The sequence below is a fragment of the Schistocerca piceifrons genome, chromosome 1, assembly GCF_021461385.2.
Source record: "Schistocerca piceifrons isolate TAMUIC-IGC-003096 chromosome 1, iqSchPice1.1, whole genome shotgun sequence".
Lineage (NCBI taxonomy): Eukaryota > Metazoa > Arthropoda > Insecta > Orthoptera > Acrididae > Schistocerca > Schistocerca piceifrons.
In genome coordinates this window covers 201,032,874-201,054,828 of record NC_060138.1, presented here as the reverse complement: position 1 = coordinate 201,054,828, position 21,955 = coordinate 201,032,874, and the positions used below count along the sequence as shown (strand labels likewise).

Sequence of the window (21,955 nt, the reverse complement as noted above, 5' to 3'; positions counted from 1 at the left end):
ACGTGGCTCACTATTGCTAGACGTCTTCCACCAAGCGGATCTAGTCTGCCTCAACACTGGGGTCCCCACATTTTTGTCTGCCTCCACGGCAAATTTATCTCATTTGGACCTTGCGGTCGGTACTGTTCCGCTAGCTCGGCGCTTCGAATGGTTCGCCCTTGATGATACACACTCGAGTGACCACTTTCCATGTGTTCTTCGACTGCAGCCTCAACTGCCATATATGCGCTCGCGACGCTGGAAGTTTGCCCAAGCCGATTGGACACTTTTTTCGTCTCTAGCGACATTCGATGACCGTCGCTTTCCCAGCGTCGACGATGAGGTCACTCATTTTACCGACGTTATTCTCACAGCTGCGGAACGTTCAGTACCACGCACCTCCGAATTGCCCCGGCGCCCCCCAGTTCCTTGGTGGAACGAGGCATGCCGTGACGCAATACGTGAGCGGCGACGTGCTCTTCGCATTTTCCGTCACCATCCAACTTTGGCCAACTGTATCAGATATAAGCAGCTCCGTGTGCGATGCCGTCGCGTCATCCGCGATAGCAAGAAGGCAAGCTGGAAATTCTTTATTAGCTCATTTAACACCTTCACTCCCTCCTCGGAAGTTTGGAGTCGGCTTCGACGGTTCTCAGGCGCGCCTAGTTTCTCCCCAGTCTCTGGGCTCACTGTCGCGCATGATACCTTAGTGGACCCCGTCGCAATTTCTAACTCATTGGGTCAGCACTTTGCTGAGATTTCGAGCTCTTCAAATTACCCGCCAGCGTTTCTCCCGAAGAAACGTGCAGCGGAAGTGCGACATCTTGCTTTCTCCTCTCAAAATCGCGAAAGCTACAATACTGTTTTCTCCATGCGCGAACTCCAACATGCACTCTCTTCTTCTCGCTCCTCCGCCCCAGGACCGGATGGTATCCATGTCCAAATGTTGCTGCATTTATCAACCCATAGCCTGCGTTACCTCCTTCGCCTTTATAATCGAATTTGGACCGACAGTACCTTTCCCAGGCGATGGCGGGAAGCTATTGTCGTTCCCGTTCCGAAACCTGGAAAGGACAAACATCTCCCCTCTAGCTATCGCCCCATTTCTCTCACGAGTAGTGTCTGTAAGGTTTTGGAGCGTATGGTGAATTACCGTTTAGCTTGGTGGCTGGAATCCCGCAGTCTTTTAACACCAGCCCAATGCGGATTCCGACAGCATCGTTCTGCCGTTGACCATCTTGTTGCTCTCTCCACTTACATCATGAACAATTTCCTCCGGAAACGCCAAACGGTAGCAATATTTTTTGATCTGGAGAGAGCATACGATACCTGTTGGAGGACAGGCATCCTCCGCACACTGTTCTCTTGGGGCTTTCGAGGCCGGCTGCCCCTTTTTCTTCGCGAATTTATGGCAGAGCGCACATTTAGGGTGCGGGTGAACACAACTCTCTCCTGTACTTTCTCCCAAGAAAACGGGGTACCCCAGGGCTCCGTGCTGAGTGTTGTACTGTTTGCCATCGCCATTAATCCAATTATGGATTGTCTCCTCCCTGATGTCTCGGGCTCCCTCTTTGTGGACGATTTTGCCATCTACTACAGCTCTCAACGGACCAGCCTTCTTGAAAGACGTCTTCAAGGATGTCTCGATCGCCTCCACTCGTGGAGCATCGAAACCGGCTTCCGTTTCTCACCCAGTAAGACCGTTTGTGTTAATTTTTGGCGACGTAAGGAGTTTCTTCCGCCCTCCTTACATCTAGGTCCTGTCAACCTTCCGTTTTCTGACGTCGCTAAATTCTTGGGTCTTATGTTTGACAGAAAACTGTGCTGGTCCTCCCACGTTTCCTATCTTTCGGCTCGCTGTCTGCGTTCCCTTAACACCCTCCGTGTCCTGAATGGTACCTCTTGGGGAGCGGACCGAGTGGTCCTTCTCCGCCTCTATCGCGCCTTAGTGCGCTCGAAATTGGATTATGGAAGCATAGTCTACTCCTCTGCTCGGCCGTCTATTCTTCGGCGTCTCGACTCTATCCACCACCGTGGATTACGTTTAGTGTCTGGAGCTTTTTACACCAGCCCTGTGGAAAGCCTTTATGCTGAGACTGCTGAATCTCCGCTGTCCAATCGGCGGGCAGTCCTTCTGAGTCGTTATGCTAGCCATCTGTCTTCCATGCCTGCTAATCCAGCTCATGACCTTTTTTTCGACGCCTCCTTTGATGTCGGATATGCAGGCCGCTCCTCCTCCCTACTACCCCCGGGAGTCCGCTTCCGTCAACTGCTCCATTCTCTTTCCTTCCGCTTTCCCAAAACGTTCTTGACAACTTGGGGTACAGCACCGCCTTGGCTCCGTCCCCGGCTCGACTTGCTCAGAGACCTATGTCAATTTCCCAAGGATGGTACCCCTACACTTGTTTACCGTCGGGCATTTGCTGCTCTATGTGCACAAATGACGGAAGCCACATTTATTTACACCGATGGCTCGAAAACATCGTTAGGTGTAGGGAGTGCCTATATTGTTGGCGTCACCCCAAATCACTTTCGGCTTCCCGACCAGTGTTCGGTTTATACTGCGGAGCTTTACGCTATTCTCCAGGCTGTCCACTACATCCGCCGCTATCAGCGGATACAGTACGTAATCTGCTCCGATTCTCTCAGCTCTCTCCTAAGTCTCCAAGCTCTTTACCCTGTGCACCCTCTGGTCCACCGGATTCAGGACTGTCTGCGCTTGCTCCACCTGGGGGGCGTCTCAGTGGCGTTCCTCTGGCTTCCGGGACACGCTGGTATCTGTGGAAATGAGGCGGCTGATATAGCGGCCAAGGCTGCAGTCTCTCTTCCTCGGGCAGCTATTCAGTCTCTTCCGTTTACCGATCTACGGAGCGGTTTATGTCGCCAAGTTGCTCATTTATGGCATGCGCATTGGTCAACACTTCCCCATAATAAATTGCGGGAAGTGAAAGCCCTTCCTTGCGCTTGGACCTCTTCCTCCCGAACGCGTCGTCGGGAGGAGGTAATTTTAGCTAGACTCCGGATAGGGCACTGTCTTTTTAGTCATCGACATCTTTTAAGCGGTGATCCTCCCCCACTCTGTCCCCACTGCTCTCAGCTGTGGACGGTCAGACACCTTTTAATTGAATGCCCCTATTTTAATCTGTTACGCTCCCGTCTACAGCTATCGCCTGATCTATTGTCGATTTTAGCAGATGACACGCGCTCAGCTGACCGCGTTCTACAGTTTATTAGTGACAGTGAAATGACGTCAGTCATTTGAAGCTTTTTTGGGGGACAACCAACCCCTTTCTATAGTGGATTTTTAAGCATTCCTTCTGCCTTTAGTTTCTCAAATTTATGACCTTGTTCCCATTGCTGCTGATTTTAAATTTCGTTTTTTTCCTGTTTTCTACGTCACGGGCTGGGTGCTAATGACCATAGAAGTTTTGCGCCCTAAAACCACAAAAAAAAAAAAAAAATTGCTGCTCGCGTTGGTCGAGATCCAATGACTGTTAGCAGAATATGGAATCGGTGGGTTCAGGAGGGTAATACGGAACGCCCTGATGGATCCCAACGGCCTCGTATCACTAGCAGTCGAGATGACAGGCATCTTATCCACATGGCTGTAACGGATCGTGCAGCCACGTCTCGATTTCCGAGTCAACAGATGGGGACGTTTGCAACACAACAACCATGTGCACGAACAGTTCGACGACGTTTGTAGCAGCATGGACTATCAGCTCGGAGACCGTGGCTGCGGCTACCTTGACGTTGCATCATAGACAGGAGTGCCTGCGATGGTGTACTCAACGACGAACCTGGTTGCATGAATGGCAAAACGTCATTTTTTCGGATGAATCCAGGTTCTGTTTACAGCATCATGATGGTCGCATCCGTGTTTGGCGACATCGCGGTGAACGCTCATTGGAAGCGTGTATTCGTCATCGCCATACTGGCGCATCACCCAGCGTGATGATATGGGGTGCCATTGGTTACACGTCTCTGTCGCCTCTTGTTCGCATTGACGGCACTTTGAACATTGGACGATACATTTCAGATGTGTTACGACCCGTGGCGCTACCCTTCATTCGATCCCTGCGAAACCCCACATTTCAGCAGGATAATGCACGACCGCATGTTGCAGGTCCTGTAGGGGTCTTTCTGGATACAGAAAATGTTCGACTGCTGCCCTGGCCAGCACGTTCTCCAGATCTATCAATTGAAAACGTCTGGTCAATGGTGGCCGAGCAACTGGGTCGTCACAATACGCCAGTTACTATTCTTGATGAACTGTGGTATCGTGTTGAAGCTGCATGGGCAGCTGTACCTATACACACCACCCAAGCTCTGTTTGACTCAATGCCCAGGCGTATCAAGGCCGTTATTACGGCCAGAGGTGGTTGTTCTGGGTACTGAATTCTCAGGATCTATGCACCCAAATTGCGTGAAAATGTAATCACATGTTATTTCTAGTAGAATATATTTGTCCAATGAATACCTGTTTATCATCTGCATTTCTTCTTGGTGTAGCAATTTTGGTGGCCAGTAGTGTATGTTTGACGTCCTTGGCCGTAGTGTAAGGCCGCTGTCCTCAACCTTTTTTCCTGTGGTACATGCCATAGTGCGTTATAGATTTTTGCTACACCTACATCTGATTTTTTCCTAGATGCAAAAAAAGGAAATATACACTTTTTTATTATGGAACTACTATGAGATAAAGAGTTTTAAAACTTTTACTCAAATAAACTATTGCCGATAATTGTTTTGATATTTTATGTGTACAAGATAAGAAACACACCAATGTGTCGTTACACATTTAACGCTGTCTGAGGTACGTATCTTTTCTGCTAGGGTATGTCCCTTTTCTGCTCGGAAAAGTCTTTCTCCACCACAACGCCATCGTCCCTCTGTCATTTTCCCACCACGCTCCTTCGCCTCCTCTATAAAAAGTTTTTATCACCAGGGTTTCTTTGACTTTCAGTAAGTACCCAAACTCTGAATTCATCTTTAAATGGTCGTAAAACGAAAATGTACTGTGGTAGTTGGTTTGAGACGCCATTTACTACAGGGCTAAGGCGCAGCAGATGGTAACGTGCGATATCGGCGCACGTGTCCACTGCAAACGGGGCCTTGGCCCAAGTTGTCCACTTATCCTAATGACCCGTGACGTCGTCTGCAAGTAAAGCGCTCCCTGCGGTGGGCAGCGCTGCGCCTCCTCTGCGCTGGGGGCGTAGTCTGTTCCGGATTAAAAACGGCGCGCGTCACTCAACGTACTCCATGTTGAAACACGATGGTTAGTGAAATCAGCTGCAAGAATGTTTCAAAAACTACTAAAGTATTTTTAAAGCTGCATCTATGAAAATTGGTACTTGACTTCACTGTTACAAATTTTAAAAAATTCGTTTCAGTGTTTCTGTTTTTGGAAGAAACCATATGCAAAGTTAAGACACCTGCAGGAGAGACTGAAAATTTTAAGGTGTACACTGGACTGAGACAAGGGGATGCCATCTCACCTATTCTATTTAATATTATCTTAGAGAAGATTGATAGAGAATTCACCAAAACTAATCCACAAGGGATCCAACTGCAGGGACAGAACATTACTAGACTTGCTTATGCAGATGATGTAGCCTTAATAAGCACTTCAAAAGCTGAATTAATCAGGATGATGCAAAATTATTACAAAATAGCTGAGAAAGCTGGACTTCATGTGAATGAAGAAAAGACAGAATATCTAGTCATAAGTAAAAAACTCCAAAAGAATACACCACTGACCGTAAATGGTCTCACTTTCAAGGCAGTTGACCACTTCAAGTACTTAGAGAGTCTTTTTAGCAGAGACAATAGAGCAGAAATAGAAATAGACGCCCATCTAGCAGCAGCTAATAGAACTTTTTACAGCTGTATCAAAATTTTAAGGATGAGATCACTTAGTACTGAATTCAAAATCCGTTTTTATCAGTCAACTATTGTACCAGTAGCATTATATGGATGTGAAGCTATTACATTCAGGAAAAAAGATGAAGAAAAACTGTTGATATTTGAAAGAAAAATACTAAGAAAAATATTTGGACCAATCTTCGATGAAAATGTCATGGAGTGGAGGATAAGGAAAAATGAAGAACTACGGGAGCTGTACAAACATAGTACCATTGTGGAAATGTTAAAGAAGAGAAGACTGAACTGGGCTGGTCATGTAGCAAGGATGCCGGAGAACAGACTACCCAAAATAGCATCCACTAAGAAATTAGAAGGAAAGAGAAGAAGAGGAAGACCTCGAATTAGGTGGATGGAGAATATCCGGGAAGATGCAGCTAGGATGGGCATCAACTCTGATTGGACAACAATTTCCCTGGATAGAAATAATTGGAAGAGGCTCGTAGAGCAGGTGTATGGTCGATAAGGCCTTAGCCACGTGTAAAGTAAAGTAAGTTTCTGGAAATTCAACATCCGAGGGGTGAAGTTTTTTATGAAAAATTTCATTGTGAAAGCATTTTTAAAGCTAAACGTTTGAAAATTGGTATTTGGCATTTCGGCCACACATGAAAACACACGTGTTTTTTTTTTTTTGTTTTTTTGGAAATTCAGCTCCTAAGGAGGTATTTCACTGACTCATCATCGCCCAAGCCACATAGCTACGGACAGAAACTTGAAATTTAGTGTGTGTGTGTGTGTGTGTGTGTGTGTGTGTGTGTTGCTTTTATACTGTACACACAGTTTGACTCTCTATTAGGAGCGCGTGGTGATTTCTGTCCACTTGCGTGATCCATCGCATCCTGACGTACGCCACCTGCCATTGTTTACGTTTTCAGTACCTCCCCCCACTCTTCACAGCAGCAAGCCATCAGTGTGTTTCCGTCGCCCTGCCAATCACTATCTCGTTATCTACATCTACGTGATTACTCTGCTGTTCACAATAAAGTGCCTAGCAGAGGGTTCAATGAACCATCTTCAAGCTGTTTCTCTACCGTTCCACCCTCGAACGGCACGCGGGAAAAAGCGGGCATTTAAATTTTTTTGTGCGAGCCCTGATTTCTCTTCGTTTTATCGTGATGATCATTTCTCCCTATATAGGTGGGAGCCAACAGAATGTTTTCGCAATCGAAGGAGAAAACTGGTGAGTGAAATTGCATGAGAAGATCCCGTCGCAACGAAAAACGTCTTTGTTTAATGATTGCCACTCCTATTCACGTACCATGTCTGTGCCACAATCTCCCCTGTTTCGCGGTAATGCAAAACGAGCTTACCTTCTCTGTACTTTCTCGAGGTCATCCGTCAGTCCCATCTCATGCGAATCCCACATCGCACAGCAATACTCCAGAATAGGGCGGACAAGCGTGGTGTAAGCAGTCTCTTTAGTAGACCTGTTGCACCTTCTAAGTGTTCTGCCAGTGAATCGCAGTCTTTGGTTTGCTCTATCCACAATATTCTATATGTGATCGTTCCAATTTAGGTTATTTGTAATTGTAATTCCTAAGTATTTAGTTGAATTTACAGCCTTCAGATTTGTGTGACTTATCGCGTAATCGAAATTTAGCTGATTTCTTGTAGTACTCATGTGAATAACCTCACACTTTTCCTTATTCAGCGTGAATTGTGGGGCTCGCAAGACATTTTGACCCCACGCGCCTCTGTCAGGGTCAGGTTAGAAAGGGGGTGTTCGTAATTCCACTCCTTAGGGCCTGATATAAGGGATGAAAGGCTTTCTGAAAATATTTCGCTACTAGACCATTTTGAAGCTAGAACAACGAAAATTGGTATTTAGTTTCTCAGGTAGAAATGAAAAAATGTTTCAGCATTTTTGGAAATTCGACCAATTAGCAGATAAAATAGCGATGAAAATAAATCATTGTAAAAGAAGCACTAAAGTATTTTTAATGCTACTTCTATGAAAACTGGTGCTTGATTTCTCGATTAGATATTTTAAAAAAATACACTTTTCACTGTTTCTGGAAATTCAACCCCTGGTCAAAAGTTTCATGAAAGCATATTCAAAGCTAAATCTGTGGAAGTTTGTATATGGCTTCTCTATTACAAATTGAAAAAAGTGTTTCACTGTTTTTGGAAATTCAACCCCCAAGTGGTTAAATATGGGATGAAAATTTTTTAAGAAAATAATTCGTTATGTTAACAGTTTTCATCGATTTAACTTTTATTTCATTTCTCCGTTAGATGTAAAGAAACATGTGTTAATATAATGAAAATTTCTTTGGAAATACCGCAACAAGAACTTGAAAGGCAGGATTAACAAAAATCATGGACTCCAGCTACAAGAATCGCTTTTTGTTAGAAGTGCGTTCGGAAAAGACTATTCTTCTATGGCCTTAATTAGCTGAAAAGTGTAGGATGTGTTGCGGTTTGTGAACAACATAAAAATTCGATTAAAGAGAAACAATCTGTGCAAATCATACAGTCCACGAGTTCATGTACGAGATCCAGTCGTGTGATATCGAACGGAACAACATTCCTTACTTCTGAATCATGTCTATAAATTCCGAAATTCAAGGTGAGCGCTGTTATGCTGGCAGACTGGTTCCAAAACCTGGAGGTGTATTTTGGACCTCCTTAATTGTTAGTGACTGCATTTTATTGAAATGAATGTGAAAATAGAAATATGCCAATTATAAATGAATACTTGGTGTCTAATTGACTGTTGTGTTGCAGTAGTTGCAACTCGTTGTAATAAATGAAAAACAACAGAGAAAAACGTTGCTGCCAGGGAAGTTCAGATTTGTTTTCTTAAACAACTATTGTTTTGCATAAAAAAATTCAATCCGAACAGACGTTGAAGGCCCAATGGTACCGATGGGCGTGTCATCCTCAGCCCGTAGGCGTCATTGGGTACGGATATGGAGGGGCATGTGGTCACCGCACAGCACTCCCCGCCGTTGCCAGTTCACGTGACCGGAGCCGATACTTCTCAGTCAAGTAGCTCTTCAGTTTGCCTCGCAAGGGCTGAGTATACCCCGGTTGCCAAGAGCGCTCGGCAGACGTGGACGGCCACCCCTCCACCCTTGGCCAAGCCCCACAGTACTTAATTTCGCTGATAAGACGGGAACCAGTGTTACCACTGAGGCAAAGCCATTGATTGGTTTGTATGATTCTTTCCAACTTACTCCACGCAAAGGCGGAGGTGGTTCCATAAAACGCCTACATTCCTTGCCAGTCATGACGATGTGAAAAAAAAAATAAATACACCACTGGCCATTAAAATTGCTACACCAAGACGAAATGCAGATGATAAATGGGTATTCATTGGACAAATATATTATACTAGAACTGACATGTGATTACATTTTCACGCAATTTGGCTGCATAGATCCTGAGAAATCATTACCCAGAACAACCACCTCTGCTCCTAATAACAGCCTTGATACGCCTCGGCATTGAGTCAGACAGAGCTTGGATGGCGTGTACAGGTACAGCTGCCCATGCAGCTTCAACACGATATCACAGTTCATCAAGAGTAGTGACTGGCGTATTGTGACGAGCCAGTTGCTCGGCCACCATTGACCAGACGTTTTCAATTGGTGAGAGATCCGGAGAATGTGCCGGCGAGGGCAGCAGTCGAACATTTTCTGTATCCAGAAAGCCCAGTACGGGACCTGCAACATGCGGTCGTGCATTAGCCTGCTGAAACGTAGCGTTTCGCAGGGATCGAATGAAGGGTAGAGCCACGGGTCGTAACACATCTGAAATGTAACGTCCAATGTTCAAAGTGCCGTCAATGCGAACAAGAGGTGACCGAGACGTGTAACCAATGGCACCCCATACCATCACGTCGGGTGATAAGTCAGTATGGCGATGACGAACACACGCTTCCAATGTGCGTTCACCGCGATGTCGCCAAACACGGATGCGACCATCATGATGCTGTAAACAGAACCTGGATTCATCCGAAAAAATGACGTTTTGCCATTCATGCAACCAGGTTCGTCGTTGAGTACACCATCGCAGGCGCTCCTGTCTGTGATGCAGCGTCAAGGGTAACCGCAGCCATGGTCTCCGAGCTGGTAGTCCATGCTGCTACAAACGTCGTCGAACTATTTGTGCAGATGGTTGTTGTCTTGCAAACGACCCCATCTGTTGACTCAGGGATCGAGACGTGGCTGCACGATCCGTTACAGCCATGCGGATAAGATGCCTGTCATCTCGACTGCTAGTGATAAGAGGCCGTTGGGATCCAGTAGGCGTTTCGTATTACCCTCCTGAACCAACCGATTCCATATTCTGCCAACAATCATTGGATCTCGACCAACGCGAGCAGCAATGTCGCGATACGATAAACCGCAATCGCGATGGGCTCCAATCCAACCTTTATCAGAGTCGGAAACGTGATGGTACGCATTTCTCCTCCTTACACGAGGCATCACAACAACGTTTCACCAGGCAACGCCGGTCAACTGCTGTTTGTGTATGAGATATCGGTTGGAAACTTTCCTCATGTCAGCACGTTGTAGGTGTCGCCACCGGCACGAACCTTGTGTGAATGCTCTGAAAAGCTAATCATTTGCATATCACTGCATCTTCTTCCAGTCGGTTAAATTTCGCGTCTGTAGCACGTCATCTTCGTAGTGTATCAATTTAATGGCCAGTAGTGTAAAATTTGATCGTGAATATTTTGTCGTCTTCAGTCTGAAGATTGGTTTGAAGCATCTCTCCACGCTCATTTATATTGTGCAATACTACTGTAACCTACATCCATTTGAACCGACTTACTATAGTCAACCCTTCGTCTCCTCCCATAATTTCTACCCTCCAGGCTTCCCTCCATTTGCCAAGTTGCTGATTCCTCGATACCTCGGGACGTATACCAACAACCGATCCCATATTTTAATAACGTTGTACCATAAATTACTTCACTGCCCAGTTGGATTCCATAGCACTAGGTCAATTGTCCGATCACCCCTCTGATCTACGGCTTTCTTCGATTGCACGATATTTATCTTCTATTCTCTTCTTATCTGAACTGTTTACTGTACACGTTTCACCTCCATACAAGACTACATTGCAGAAAAATACCTTTAGAAAAGACGTATTTTCGATGTTAACAAATGTATCTGTTTTAGAAATACTTTCCTAGCCATTTCTAATGTGCATTTTGTATCCTTTTTATATCAGCCACCGTCAGTTATTTTGCTGTCCAAATAGCAAAACTCATCTGCTACTGTGTCTCATTACCTAATCTAAATCCCTCAGCATCGCCTAATTTGATTCCTTCTCTTTTCCTTCCGATGATACTCATCCCTTTCCAAGACGCTCTCCATTCCGTTCAACTAATTTTCCATGTCCTTCCCGTCTCTGATAGATTACAGTATCAGCGGACAACGATTTATTTCTTGTTTCTGAATTTTAACTCCCGTTCTAAATTTTCTCGGTTTTCATTAATGCTGGCTCAGTGTGCTGACGGAACATTTCAGTTATTACTTCCCTTTCATTTCCTCGAACTAAACCTTGCTACCTTCATAATCGCATAGAGAATATTCCACTTAGCATTAGACATTATCAAAAGCTTCGTTTAAAACCACTTTTACACTATCGAGAAACCAAATTGCGAATGAGTCAGTGACGTCAATGATCAACTGATTGTGCCGATCGTGGAGCTATAAAATACTTTGTACGATGAATACTGTACATGCCCAGATAGAGGGAACGGTGGCATAGTCTGCTAACAATAGAAGTTAAGCAGTTCTCGCCGCGTTTACTCATGTTGTAGAAAAGGACTTTGTCCCTTTTTAATATTTCTTTTGTTTGATTTTTTTGTAACACATTGTGAAGGTTGCATGACGATTTGATACTTTTCCTGCTAGTTTTCTCACGTAGGGAAGACCAAATACCTGAAAACAAGAAGATATTTCAGTTTTAAAATACCTGGACGAGGATATGAACATAAGGTTTTAATGAAAGTTGTTTGAAGTAGTAAAAAAAATCATCTCTTTTGAAGGAGAAAAATAGGTGGTTTCTGATGTTATAAAGGGAAGAGGAAATTATGCGGACATGAAGAGGCTGGCAGAAGACCGGACAACCTGAAAAACGACCATGTGAACCTGCCTTTTGGCAAAACACTGATGATGATGGTTTGCACTTAGCAAGAAAATAAGACACGAATGATAAATTTAAAAAAAAGCGTTATGTATTGCCTTCTAAAATCGAGGCATATTAAGAAAGTAGGTGTAGCATATTTTCATAGTTTCTAGTAAAAGTGCATTCGAAAAAAGTTGTATGATGTTGTTCATACACTTTGCTTCTTCCATATAATCGCCATCCCGTTTAGTGCATGTGGTGAGTCGTGGCACAAGCTTCTTTATGCCTACCTCGAAGACCTGTCCCGCTCGTTCGTTTCCCCTCCTTCTGCACCTGCTCGACCGTTCAAAATTTAATTCCACTCGTGTGTGCCTTCAGGGAGGTGAAAAGATCATAATCTGAAGGCGCCAACTAAGGGGAATACCGGCGGTGGGGGGGGGGGGGGGTCGTCGAAACATCCCAATCAAGAGTGCCTTGGTGGCTAAGGCTGAGTGAGGGCGGGCGCTGTCGTGTAACAAACGTATCATTGTGCATTGATGGTCTCCCTTCGAGGCAGCAATTCGACCAAAATGATGCATTTTCGGTCCCAAAATACCGAGGCCATGACTTTTTGGCCTGAAATTGTGGTTTTGAATTTTTTTCAGATGGGGAATTGGTGTGAGGCATCTCTGACGACTGTCTTTTTGTCTCAGACATGTAACAAGCCACCCACGTGTCATCTTCTGTCACAATAGAGCTCAGAAAATCCTCTGCTTGTGATTAAAATCACTTAAGAAATTCGTGGGGACTACCAACCCGATTTTTCTTGTGCTACTGTGTCAGCTGTTTTGGGAACCATCTTGCGCACAGTTTCCATTATCCCATTGTTTTTGCGAGTGTCTCAAAATAGTTGTGGAAACATCGCAGAAATCATCCACTTGCACCCGGTGGTCTTCGAACAGTTTCCTAGATTTTTTGCACATCTATCAGGAATGGTAGGTCTTCCACTCAGTTTGTTATGAATATTTGTTGTACCTCCACTAAACTCCCTACGTCACTTACACATTCGTTCGGTTCATAACACTACTGTAGAGGGTTTTGATTCGCGAAAAGATTTCGGTTTTATTCCTTCCGCGAGTAGGAAGCATTTGACGGGATTTCTTACCGACATCTTTCACGAAACTGGACAATTACCACATGAGTTTCCGTACTACTGTATTCCTGCGGTGCTCGCTCTAATCAGGGGATCCCCTACCACTCATTGTTGTCAACCCTCAGAAAGCAAATAACCACAGACAGCCTTTTATGGTCATAGTATATTTACTTTCAGAATATGCCACGTATAATTTGATGTGTATCTGTATATTAACTTGAGAGAATAAATGTTTCGTAATATTTGAGAGCCAGTGCCCTATTCTTTCCATTTACAACATTGAGGAGGATGGCCACAATAAATATGGCTTTGGTTATTTAAAAACTGCATTATCGTTGCTAGTTCTTTAATGTTGTTAACATATTGCAGCTTTTGTAAGAAACGAGGTTACTCATAACTTCATTTTAACTGCAAACAGCAGTCCAATACAGCGCGATTTTGGCGCTGATGTTTAAACCAAAACGTTACTTGTATCCCCGTGATTGATACTTTTAGAATTCCATTCATATCACTAATCTATCTGAGCAAAAGCTAACCAAGAAATGTTGAAACTAAATGAGGTTGAACGAAATAAATGCAAAAAATGAAGCTCCCTTAGCCTAACCGAGAACCGAAGATTATATCAGAAATGGCTTTACTACGAAAGCTCTCCTGTCTAGATTTTCAGGTATGTAAACGTAGAAAAAGTATCTCCTACATATGAAAGAGTTGTGGAAGCACGGTAGGTGGAGGGTATTAAGAAAGACATTGATAAACATGCTTTATGCCAAAAGATCTGTTTGCTGAATGAAACTGTGGAGCTGTTACAGAGTCAGAGGTCTACATCCTCAAACTTTTCCTTGGAAAACGTTTTCAGATGGAGAAATAACGCCTAACAAAAATTTATCAGAAGGGTAACGGCGCTTCCATGTTGAAAGAGTCTTGGTACGTGAGTCGTTCATGGGCTGATGCTGGAAATAAACCGATTGTGAATGTCGATACGGTAAAAGCAGAATTATGCATTCGTTGTAATTTGAATTTCGAAACGTGCAACAACTTTCCGAAACAATGAGAGCAGCAAAAAATTTGTTGAAAGCTTTAATTAGCAATAATAAATATAATTTTAATATTTTCTGAGGGATTTTGTTGGGTTTTCTCTCAGCTCAGCAAATCCTTTCGCCAGGCAATGTTCCGTAATTTTGTCAGTTTCATCTGGTAACCCTAGTTGTGACAAGGCAGTCTGTTGCCCGTGGGTGCTGCAGCAACCTCATTTGAACGAGCAGATGATGGAGACAAAACTACTGTTGTAAAAGCGCACTAAGTATAGAAGTGCTACTCCTCGTAGCACGGTGGGGGGGGGGGGGAGTACTTTATGCCCGCCTTTTGAAAATATTGCAATCTAATCAGTTACTTTATATTTTAAATTTTTGAAAAAAAAAATATTTGTTTTTCATGAATTCTTCTACCAGATTAAATAAATGTTTTAAATTTTTCAGTTAAACTTAAATTTTTCGTTAAGTCACAATAGTAGAGGGTACGTTCCCCATTGTATAAACGCTAACGGCCTTGCCGCAGTGGTAACACCGGTTCCCGTCAGATCACCGAAGTTAGGCGCTGTCGGGTTAGGCAAGCACTAGGATGGGTGACCATCCGGTCTGCCGAGCGCTGTTGGCAAGCAAGGTACAATCAGCCCTTGTTAGGCAAACTGAGGAGCTAGTTGATGAGCCGGCTGGTGTGGCCGAGCGGTTCTAGGCGCTACAGTCTGGAACCGCGCGACTGCTACGGTCGCAGGTTCGAATCCTGCCTCGGGCATGGATGTTTGTGTTGTCCTTAGGTTAGTTAGCTTTAAGTAGTTGGAAGTTCTAGGGGACTGATGACCTCGGATGTTAAGTCCCATAGTGCTCCGAGCCATCTGAACCATTTTTGGCTACTTGATTGAGAAGCAGCGGCTCCGGCCTCGGAAACTGACCTACCGCCTTGAGAGCGGTGTGCTGACCACATGCCCCTCCATATCCGCAACCAGAGACGCCTGTGGGGTGAGGATGACACGGCGACCGGTCGGTGCCGTTGGGCGTTCATGGCCTGTTCGGGTGGAGTTTAGTTTTTAACACACTACAGAGTAAACGTCAACATTAATGAACTAAATTTCCTTTTTAAAATTTATTGCGGCAGTCAGAAATTCGGTAATATACGATATTGAAAGTGAGTTGATTGTGTTAAGTGCATGCTGAAAGGTAATTTTAGGTTCTCGACTTAACTTACACATTAGTATCTCCTTAAAAAGTATCTTACTAATATAATTCACCAGCAATTTTTCTTTTACAATTTGTTTTCGTGCGGTCATAAATGCGCGTTATGAAAAACGCCTTAGTATCACTGGAGTTAATATTTTGAAATTGCTGGAGTGTTCTTCGTCATTGTTAACACTGCCAATGCAAGGCTTTGCTCTCCAGGCAAAGTGCACAACCACACCATTAGGTGTTTATAATTAATAATGGCTCGTACGTCAGTTGGTGGCGTGCTGTAGGATGGAAACGCCGGCGTTAATGACATCACCGTCTGCACACCTGCGCTCCACACGACACTCTCACTCCTTCCTCCCGCGTCGGTTCGCTCCCTGCGGCGGCTTCCGCGTGAGCATCGTGTGTTAATGAGAGCGCGTCGGCGGTAGGCTTCCCGGGAGGGCGGATCCGCAATTTGCGGAATTTGTTAGTCGGCCCCGGTGCGAAATCCCGCGTCGTATATCAGCGCGTGCGAACCTTTGTGCGGTCTCTGGAAATCTGCGTTGGGGCTGTGGTGTGGGAGCTGTTATTTCCGGGCCCTGCCGTGGTGGGGGCGCGCGCGCTAGCTAGCTAGTCGCTCGCTACGTCTGTGGTGGCCGCCGGCGGCGCATCTGCACAGGGCGCCGCTCGCCGGAAATGGTGACCCGAAATTACCGAACGGAGAGCCCTGCGGCGGAGCGGAATAATTTGTGTGGCGTGGCCAGTTTCGCTGTCGAGAGGAGGCTACACGTATAGCATCCATTTAGATGCCCCTAATTTTATTACAAAACTTATGCGCCACTTGTGTGAAAAAATGTTCTCGAACCGTCACTGGTGGTTGTGTGTCAGTCAGTTCAGAAGTCTGAGGTAGGCAAGGGTAAATAACGCTGTCAGATGGTTCTAGTAAACGATTACTGTGCATGTCCCAGTCTTTGGACTGAAGACTGTTTTCCCTTACCTAATATTAACCTATACACGTGGAGGTCGTTGTTCCTTAGAACTAACTGTTGTCCGAAGCAAAAAGAAAAACCTTACTTTGTCAGTTTGTTCATAGAGTTCCGAAATATTCGCTATTATAAGGAAAGTTGGTCTTTACTTCCACGTACACCGCTACTTCCATAATTAAGACCTGCACCAGTTGTGGCAGATACTTATATTGAATCTATTGTGCAGGAGTTACCATTTTATATTCCCCCGCAACATTCCCCTCTTTAACTGGGAAATGCTGCGCGATACGATTGTAATTCAGATTAGCGTCCGCCTTCGAGAAATGCTCGCAACTCACAAAGTTTCCCATTCTTCTGTGGCTGTCAAACTTTTGTTGAATTCAATTCACGTTTCAGTAGACTTGCAATATTGGTTTATTTCACAAAGGCTGCTGAAGGCGCAGAGTGTAGCCTGCTCTGCAGACACGAAGTAGTTGGTTGGCGTAGGATGTAGAAAGAAGACCCGTCATACGGATGGGAAGAGTAAACGCAAAAGAACTGCATGTTTTGCATGCGATAAATGCAGTCTCTCTTTCTCTGAAAAACCGCTAATTTTGCAGGCGATACGTGCATTCTCTCTTCCTCACCCTTCTTCCTCCCTATCTCCAGTGGGAGACAGCAGAGCTTTCGGGAACATACATTTAATTTTTGAAATTTGTCATTGGGGCCTCGACATCCATTTCAGTTTGGTTGAAACTAGCACAGGACGTACGTTTTATGGGTTGTCTGGTGAATTATTCTGCCTGTGAGTGAACTTAGAAGATAACATTGCTGGTGCCGTAAATCTCAGTGTTTCTTATATACAGTTGCGTTAGAGATAAGTTGAATACTTGCAGCTTGTTATTCTAGCGTCAGCTGTAGGTGGGATTGCAAGATCTGCGCGACGTTTGCGATAATTTTCTAGGTCGTCTCAAGCGTATGAAGATAAAGGAGTCTATTTTGTTCTGTGTCGCGTTCATGTATTTTCGTTATATACTCGTTGCCTAGGGAATTTATGTGTTAACACTACAATCTGTTGGAATCGCACGAGTTAGTGAAATTTTCAGGCGGCGTGATGTTACAGATATGAGAATTTATGTGAATACTTTAAAAGGAGGAAAGTTTTCAGCAGTGTAGTAGTTAGAAAAATGACTGTGTCTGGATTCTTTGATTACTTGTCGACACTGTGCTGTGAACCTATTAGGTCTACAACTTTGCTTCCGCCGTTTTGCAATAGACGGCAGTAGCGGCAAGTGGGGTTCAGGTGGTTGGTCATAGGTGTGATACAATAAGCTTAGGCATCTGTAAACATAATGCCATAAAAATATTAGTCGATTTGTATTGCATCATAAGGTTATTCTCGATTAATTACGTCAACTTAAGTACCCATTTCACGCCATTTACGGGAAGTTGTAATTTAACATGAAGAAATCTGCGGCTGTGGCTATTAAAATGCTGTGTAAGACCAATAGTGAGGGAACTATTAGTAGAAGAACGTGCAGAGAATGTTTTCAACGTCTTAAGAACGATGATTTTGTTGTCGAAGACCGTCATGGCGGTGGAAGACAAAACGTTTTCGTAGCTACTCAAACAGACGAAGACAGTCACAGGACATCATTATCGAAAGGAATTGATGCGTTCGAGCCCAGTACTGAAATACAAACGTCCACAATACAGCGACAGGCACGTAAAGGTAGTTTTGCAGCAGACCAGTACTCGACCCCATGTCGCAAAACGCGTCAAAATATACATAGAAACGTTGAAATGAGAAGTCCTATCCCTCCCACCGTATTTTCCATACGTTGCTCTCTCTGACTACCACGTTTTTCGATCAGTGGCATACAGTCTGGCTGACCAGCACTTCCGATCATATGAACAAGTACAAAATTGAATCGATTCATGGATCCTCACAAAAGACGCGCAATTCTTCCGCCACGGGATTCGTATGCTATCCGAAAGATGGGAGAATGTAGTGGCCAGCGATGGGCAATACTATGAATCATAATTTTTTTTTGTAAGTTTTTCACAAAAAAGCTCCGAACTCAGAGGGAAAAAAACGGCGGAAGCAAAGTTGTAGACCTAGTATACACGAAGGTCGGAACTTTAATAGTGGCAACTATTTATTTACAGCCCGTAAAAAACAGATACGTGTTTCAAACTTCACCAGCATTGTGTATAACCCGTTGCCAGCGATGTGGAAGTCGTAGGATACTCATAGCAGTGCCAGTTGTGTTGACAGTTCGAGCGGCGCTGTCTATTGCTCGACGAATTTGTAGCAGTACTGAAGCGAATGCCGAGAAGTGTTTCCTTCAGTTTAGAGATCGATTTGAACGCACGAGGGCTTAAGCCAGGGGAGTGCTTTATTTAAATGGTATAGCACTTAGGAGCCCCATCAGTCAGACAAGTCAGTAACAGCTTGCAGTGCACGTGCTTCAGTATTGTCCTACAAAATTATGGGCAGGTCCTGCAGAAAGTGTCGTCACTTCTGTGTCTATGCTGTTAATTTTTGGAACACAACCTACGACGAATTAGGTGTGACAGTAAGCTGATTGTTAGTCAAATCATAGGGCGCTGTATGGACACAGTACCAGCTTTCACGACATGCAGTTACGCGGTATGTTGCTTTACGTAGTAATTAATGTCTTTAGTCGGCAACGTTTAGACGAAGCCTCCCAGCCATGTGTTACAGAGTCAGTGCAGAGCCCAGAGACTATCCAGAGCGGCCTCCAAGGCGGTCTGGATTCCGTTCTGGATTCGGCTATTCTAATTTAGGTATACCGCGGTTTTCCTGAACAATGGCGAGCCACGCCCCATTCTTTTTCGAGGCCGCCTCCCAATATAGCGCCGTCTCAGATCACCAAACTGTCTCACATCGTTGCAGGCCATGATGAACAAGTAAAAAGAAGTATAAAACTATAAGCAAATCTCAGTTAATTGACGAGAGAGGTTGAGACATTCTGACAACGTCATGTTAGAAGCATTAAGAAATTCTCGGAGGAACAATTCTGTACAGATAATTTTCAACAATGAAACTCGCTTCTTTCTCCAGTGCTAGGAAGGGCGATGCGGTTCTGGGTACTTCGGTTTCGGGACATAATACTGCGGGTATAATAAGAGGTTCGTCTTTTTCGTGTTTACAAACTAGTCATTGACGGCGCTATTCAGAGATGAAAATTCTATTGTTTTAAAATTCATTACATACTGACCCTGCGACTTATCTTAGAAGCCCGTCCCCGATGTTATTCAATCTGTATATTGAGCAAGCAGTAAAGGAAACAAAAGAAAAAAATGGGAGTAGGAATTAAAATCCACGGAGAAGAAATAAAAACTTTCAGGTTCGCCGATGACATTGTAATTCTGTCAGAGACAGGAAAGGACTTGGAAGAGCAGTTGAACGGAATATACAGTGTCTTGAAAGGAGGGTATAAGATGAACATCAACAAAAGCAAAACGATGATAATGGAATGTAGTCGAATTAAATTGGGTGATGCTGCGGGAATTAGATTAGGAAATGAGACGCTTAAAGTAGTAAATGAGTTTTGCTATTTGGGGAGCAAAATAACTGATGATGGTCGAAGTAGAGAGGATATAAAATGTAGACTGGCAATGGCAAGGAAAGCGTTTCTTAAGAAGAGAAATATGTTAACATCGAGTATAGATTTAAGTGCAGGAAGTCATTTCTGAAAGTATTTGTGTGGAGTGTAGCCATGTATGGAAGTGAAACGTGGACGATAAATAGTTTGGACAAGAAGAGAAAAGAAGCTTCCGAAATGTGGCGCTACAGAAGAATGCTGAAGATTAGATGGGTAGATCACAAAACTAATGAGGAGGTGTTGAATAGAATTCGAGAGAAGAGAAATTTGTGGCACAACTTGACTAGAAGAAGGGATCGGTTGTTAGGGCATATTCTGAGGCATCAAGGGATCACCAATTTAATATTGGAGGGCAGCGTGGAGGGTAAAAATCGTAGAGGGAGACCAAGAGATGAATACACTGAACAGATTCAGAAGGATGTAGGTTGCAGTAGGTACTGGGAAATGAAGAAGCTTGCACAGGATAGAGTAGCATGGAGAGCTGCATCAAACCAGTCTCTGGACGGAAGACGACAACAACAACAACATATTGTTAAAACAATGACAGCTCAAAAATTGTCAGAGTAGTTCGTTTACAGCAAATGTTTAATCCTCAAAATTTTCGGTGAATAATTCTTTACGATTTTCGTAAGTGCGTAACTTAACAACACTGCCTTGAATTATTTTTTTCATCTTCGCTTCAGCGTTCAGGAGAGACAGTTCACAATTTGTTTGCAGAATGTTGTCGTGCTTTCGTTAAGAAAAACATAAATGCCATTCTCAACATGATCAAAAGGGCTTGAAAGTGGAAGAGATGCATCCTTAGGGATAACAGAGACTACAGTTGTTTATTTTTCATGTACATTTAGTTCTGAAAAAAGATCACTTGTTCGCGTAATCCAAGATCAATAGAAGCTAACAAGTGCTCGTTCGTGAAGCACTTCCCAGGCTAAACTGCCCGCTTCTTCGATTACAGCTCGCAACTATTGCCTTAGAGGATGGAAGAAACTGTTAATAGTAAATGACATACAAAAATGTGCCTTAAGTCATTGTTGAAAGCTAGAAAAACAACTTAAAAGGCGAACAGTAAGCTACTTCTGTGGGTTAAGTAGTATCCTGCACTCTACTGGGTTTGATTGTGGTGAGTCCCCAAACCATCGGAAGGCTTTGACTTCGGTTGCCGCCGTCGAACCCCGTCATGTTGGTGACTGATTTTGGTGTGTGTTTTCGTCCAGCTGCCGTAATTCTTGCGCTGGCCGCTTCGTAGCTACCGGATGGTCACAAATAACACAACCATTGTAATACGGTAAAATTTCCATGAAGTGATACTGACTTGCGCACCTGCGGATACACACACGTCCCCACCACGCGACACGCCCCACTGAAGCCGGCCGTTGTGGCCGAGCGGTTCTAGGCGCTTCAGTCTGGAACCGTGCGACCGCTACGGTCGCAGGTTCGAATCCTGCCTCGGGCATGGATGTGAGTGATGTCCTTAGGTTAGTTAGGTTTAAAAAGTTCTACGTTCTAGGGGACTGATGATGACCTCAGATGTTAAGTCCCATAGTGCTCAGAGCCATTTTTTTGAAGCACCGGGGCCTTTATAAGCACGAACGCCGAACATCTCGGCACCACACTTCTTTGCAGCTTGCTCTGGATCAGCTGGCGTAATGGCTGTTGCATCTCTCGCAGGGAAGATCGAAATAATTTTAATTTATTGTGAGCCTGCAAGAAGCACCCCAGTAGTGAGAGGCTAGGAGACGCACCCAAATCAAGCACCGCAATAGTGAGACGCAAGGAGACACAACGATATCAAACAGTCAGATGGGAACAGAAAACCATACATCCACGTCTTTGTTCATGAATCGCGCTAAACGTAGTTTCTAATCAGACACTGAAACAGCGAACCATGTCGTACTGTACAATCAAATTTGTAACACTAAGAAAGATCTTTTATCATTTAGCTACAATATAGCAGGCCAGCAACTGGCAGCAGTTAATTCCGTAAATTATTATCTGGGAGTAGGCATTAGGAGTGATCTAAAATGGTATGACCATATAAAA

At 44.2% G+C, this 21,955-nt stretch overlaps 1 protein-coding gene and 1 pseudogene across 2 annotated transcripts in view; both read left to right on the top strand.

Moving 5' to 3' along the window:
* Positions 1 to 21,955, top strand: part of LOC124711151 (spastin) — a 484,594-nt gene that overhangs the window by 22,738 nt on the left and 439,901 nt on the right. The gene's annotated exons all lie outside the window — the stretch shown is intronic.
* LOC124717470 lies at positions 14,653 to 14,770 on the top strand (annotated as a pseudogene).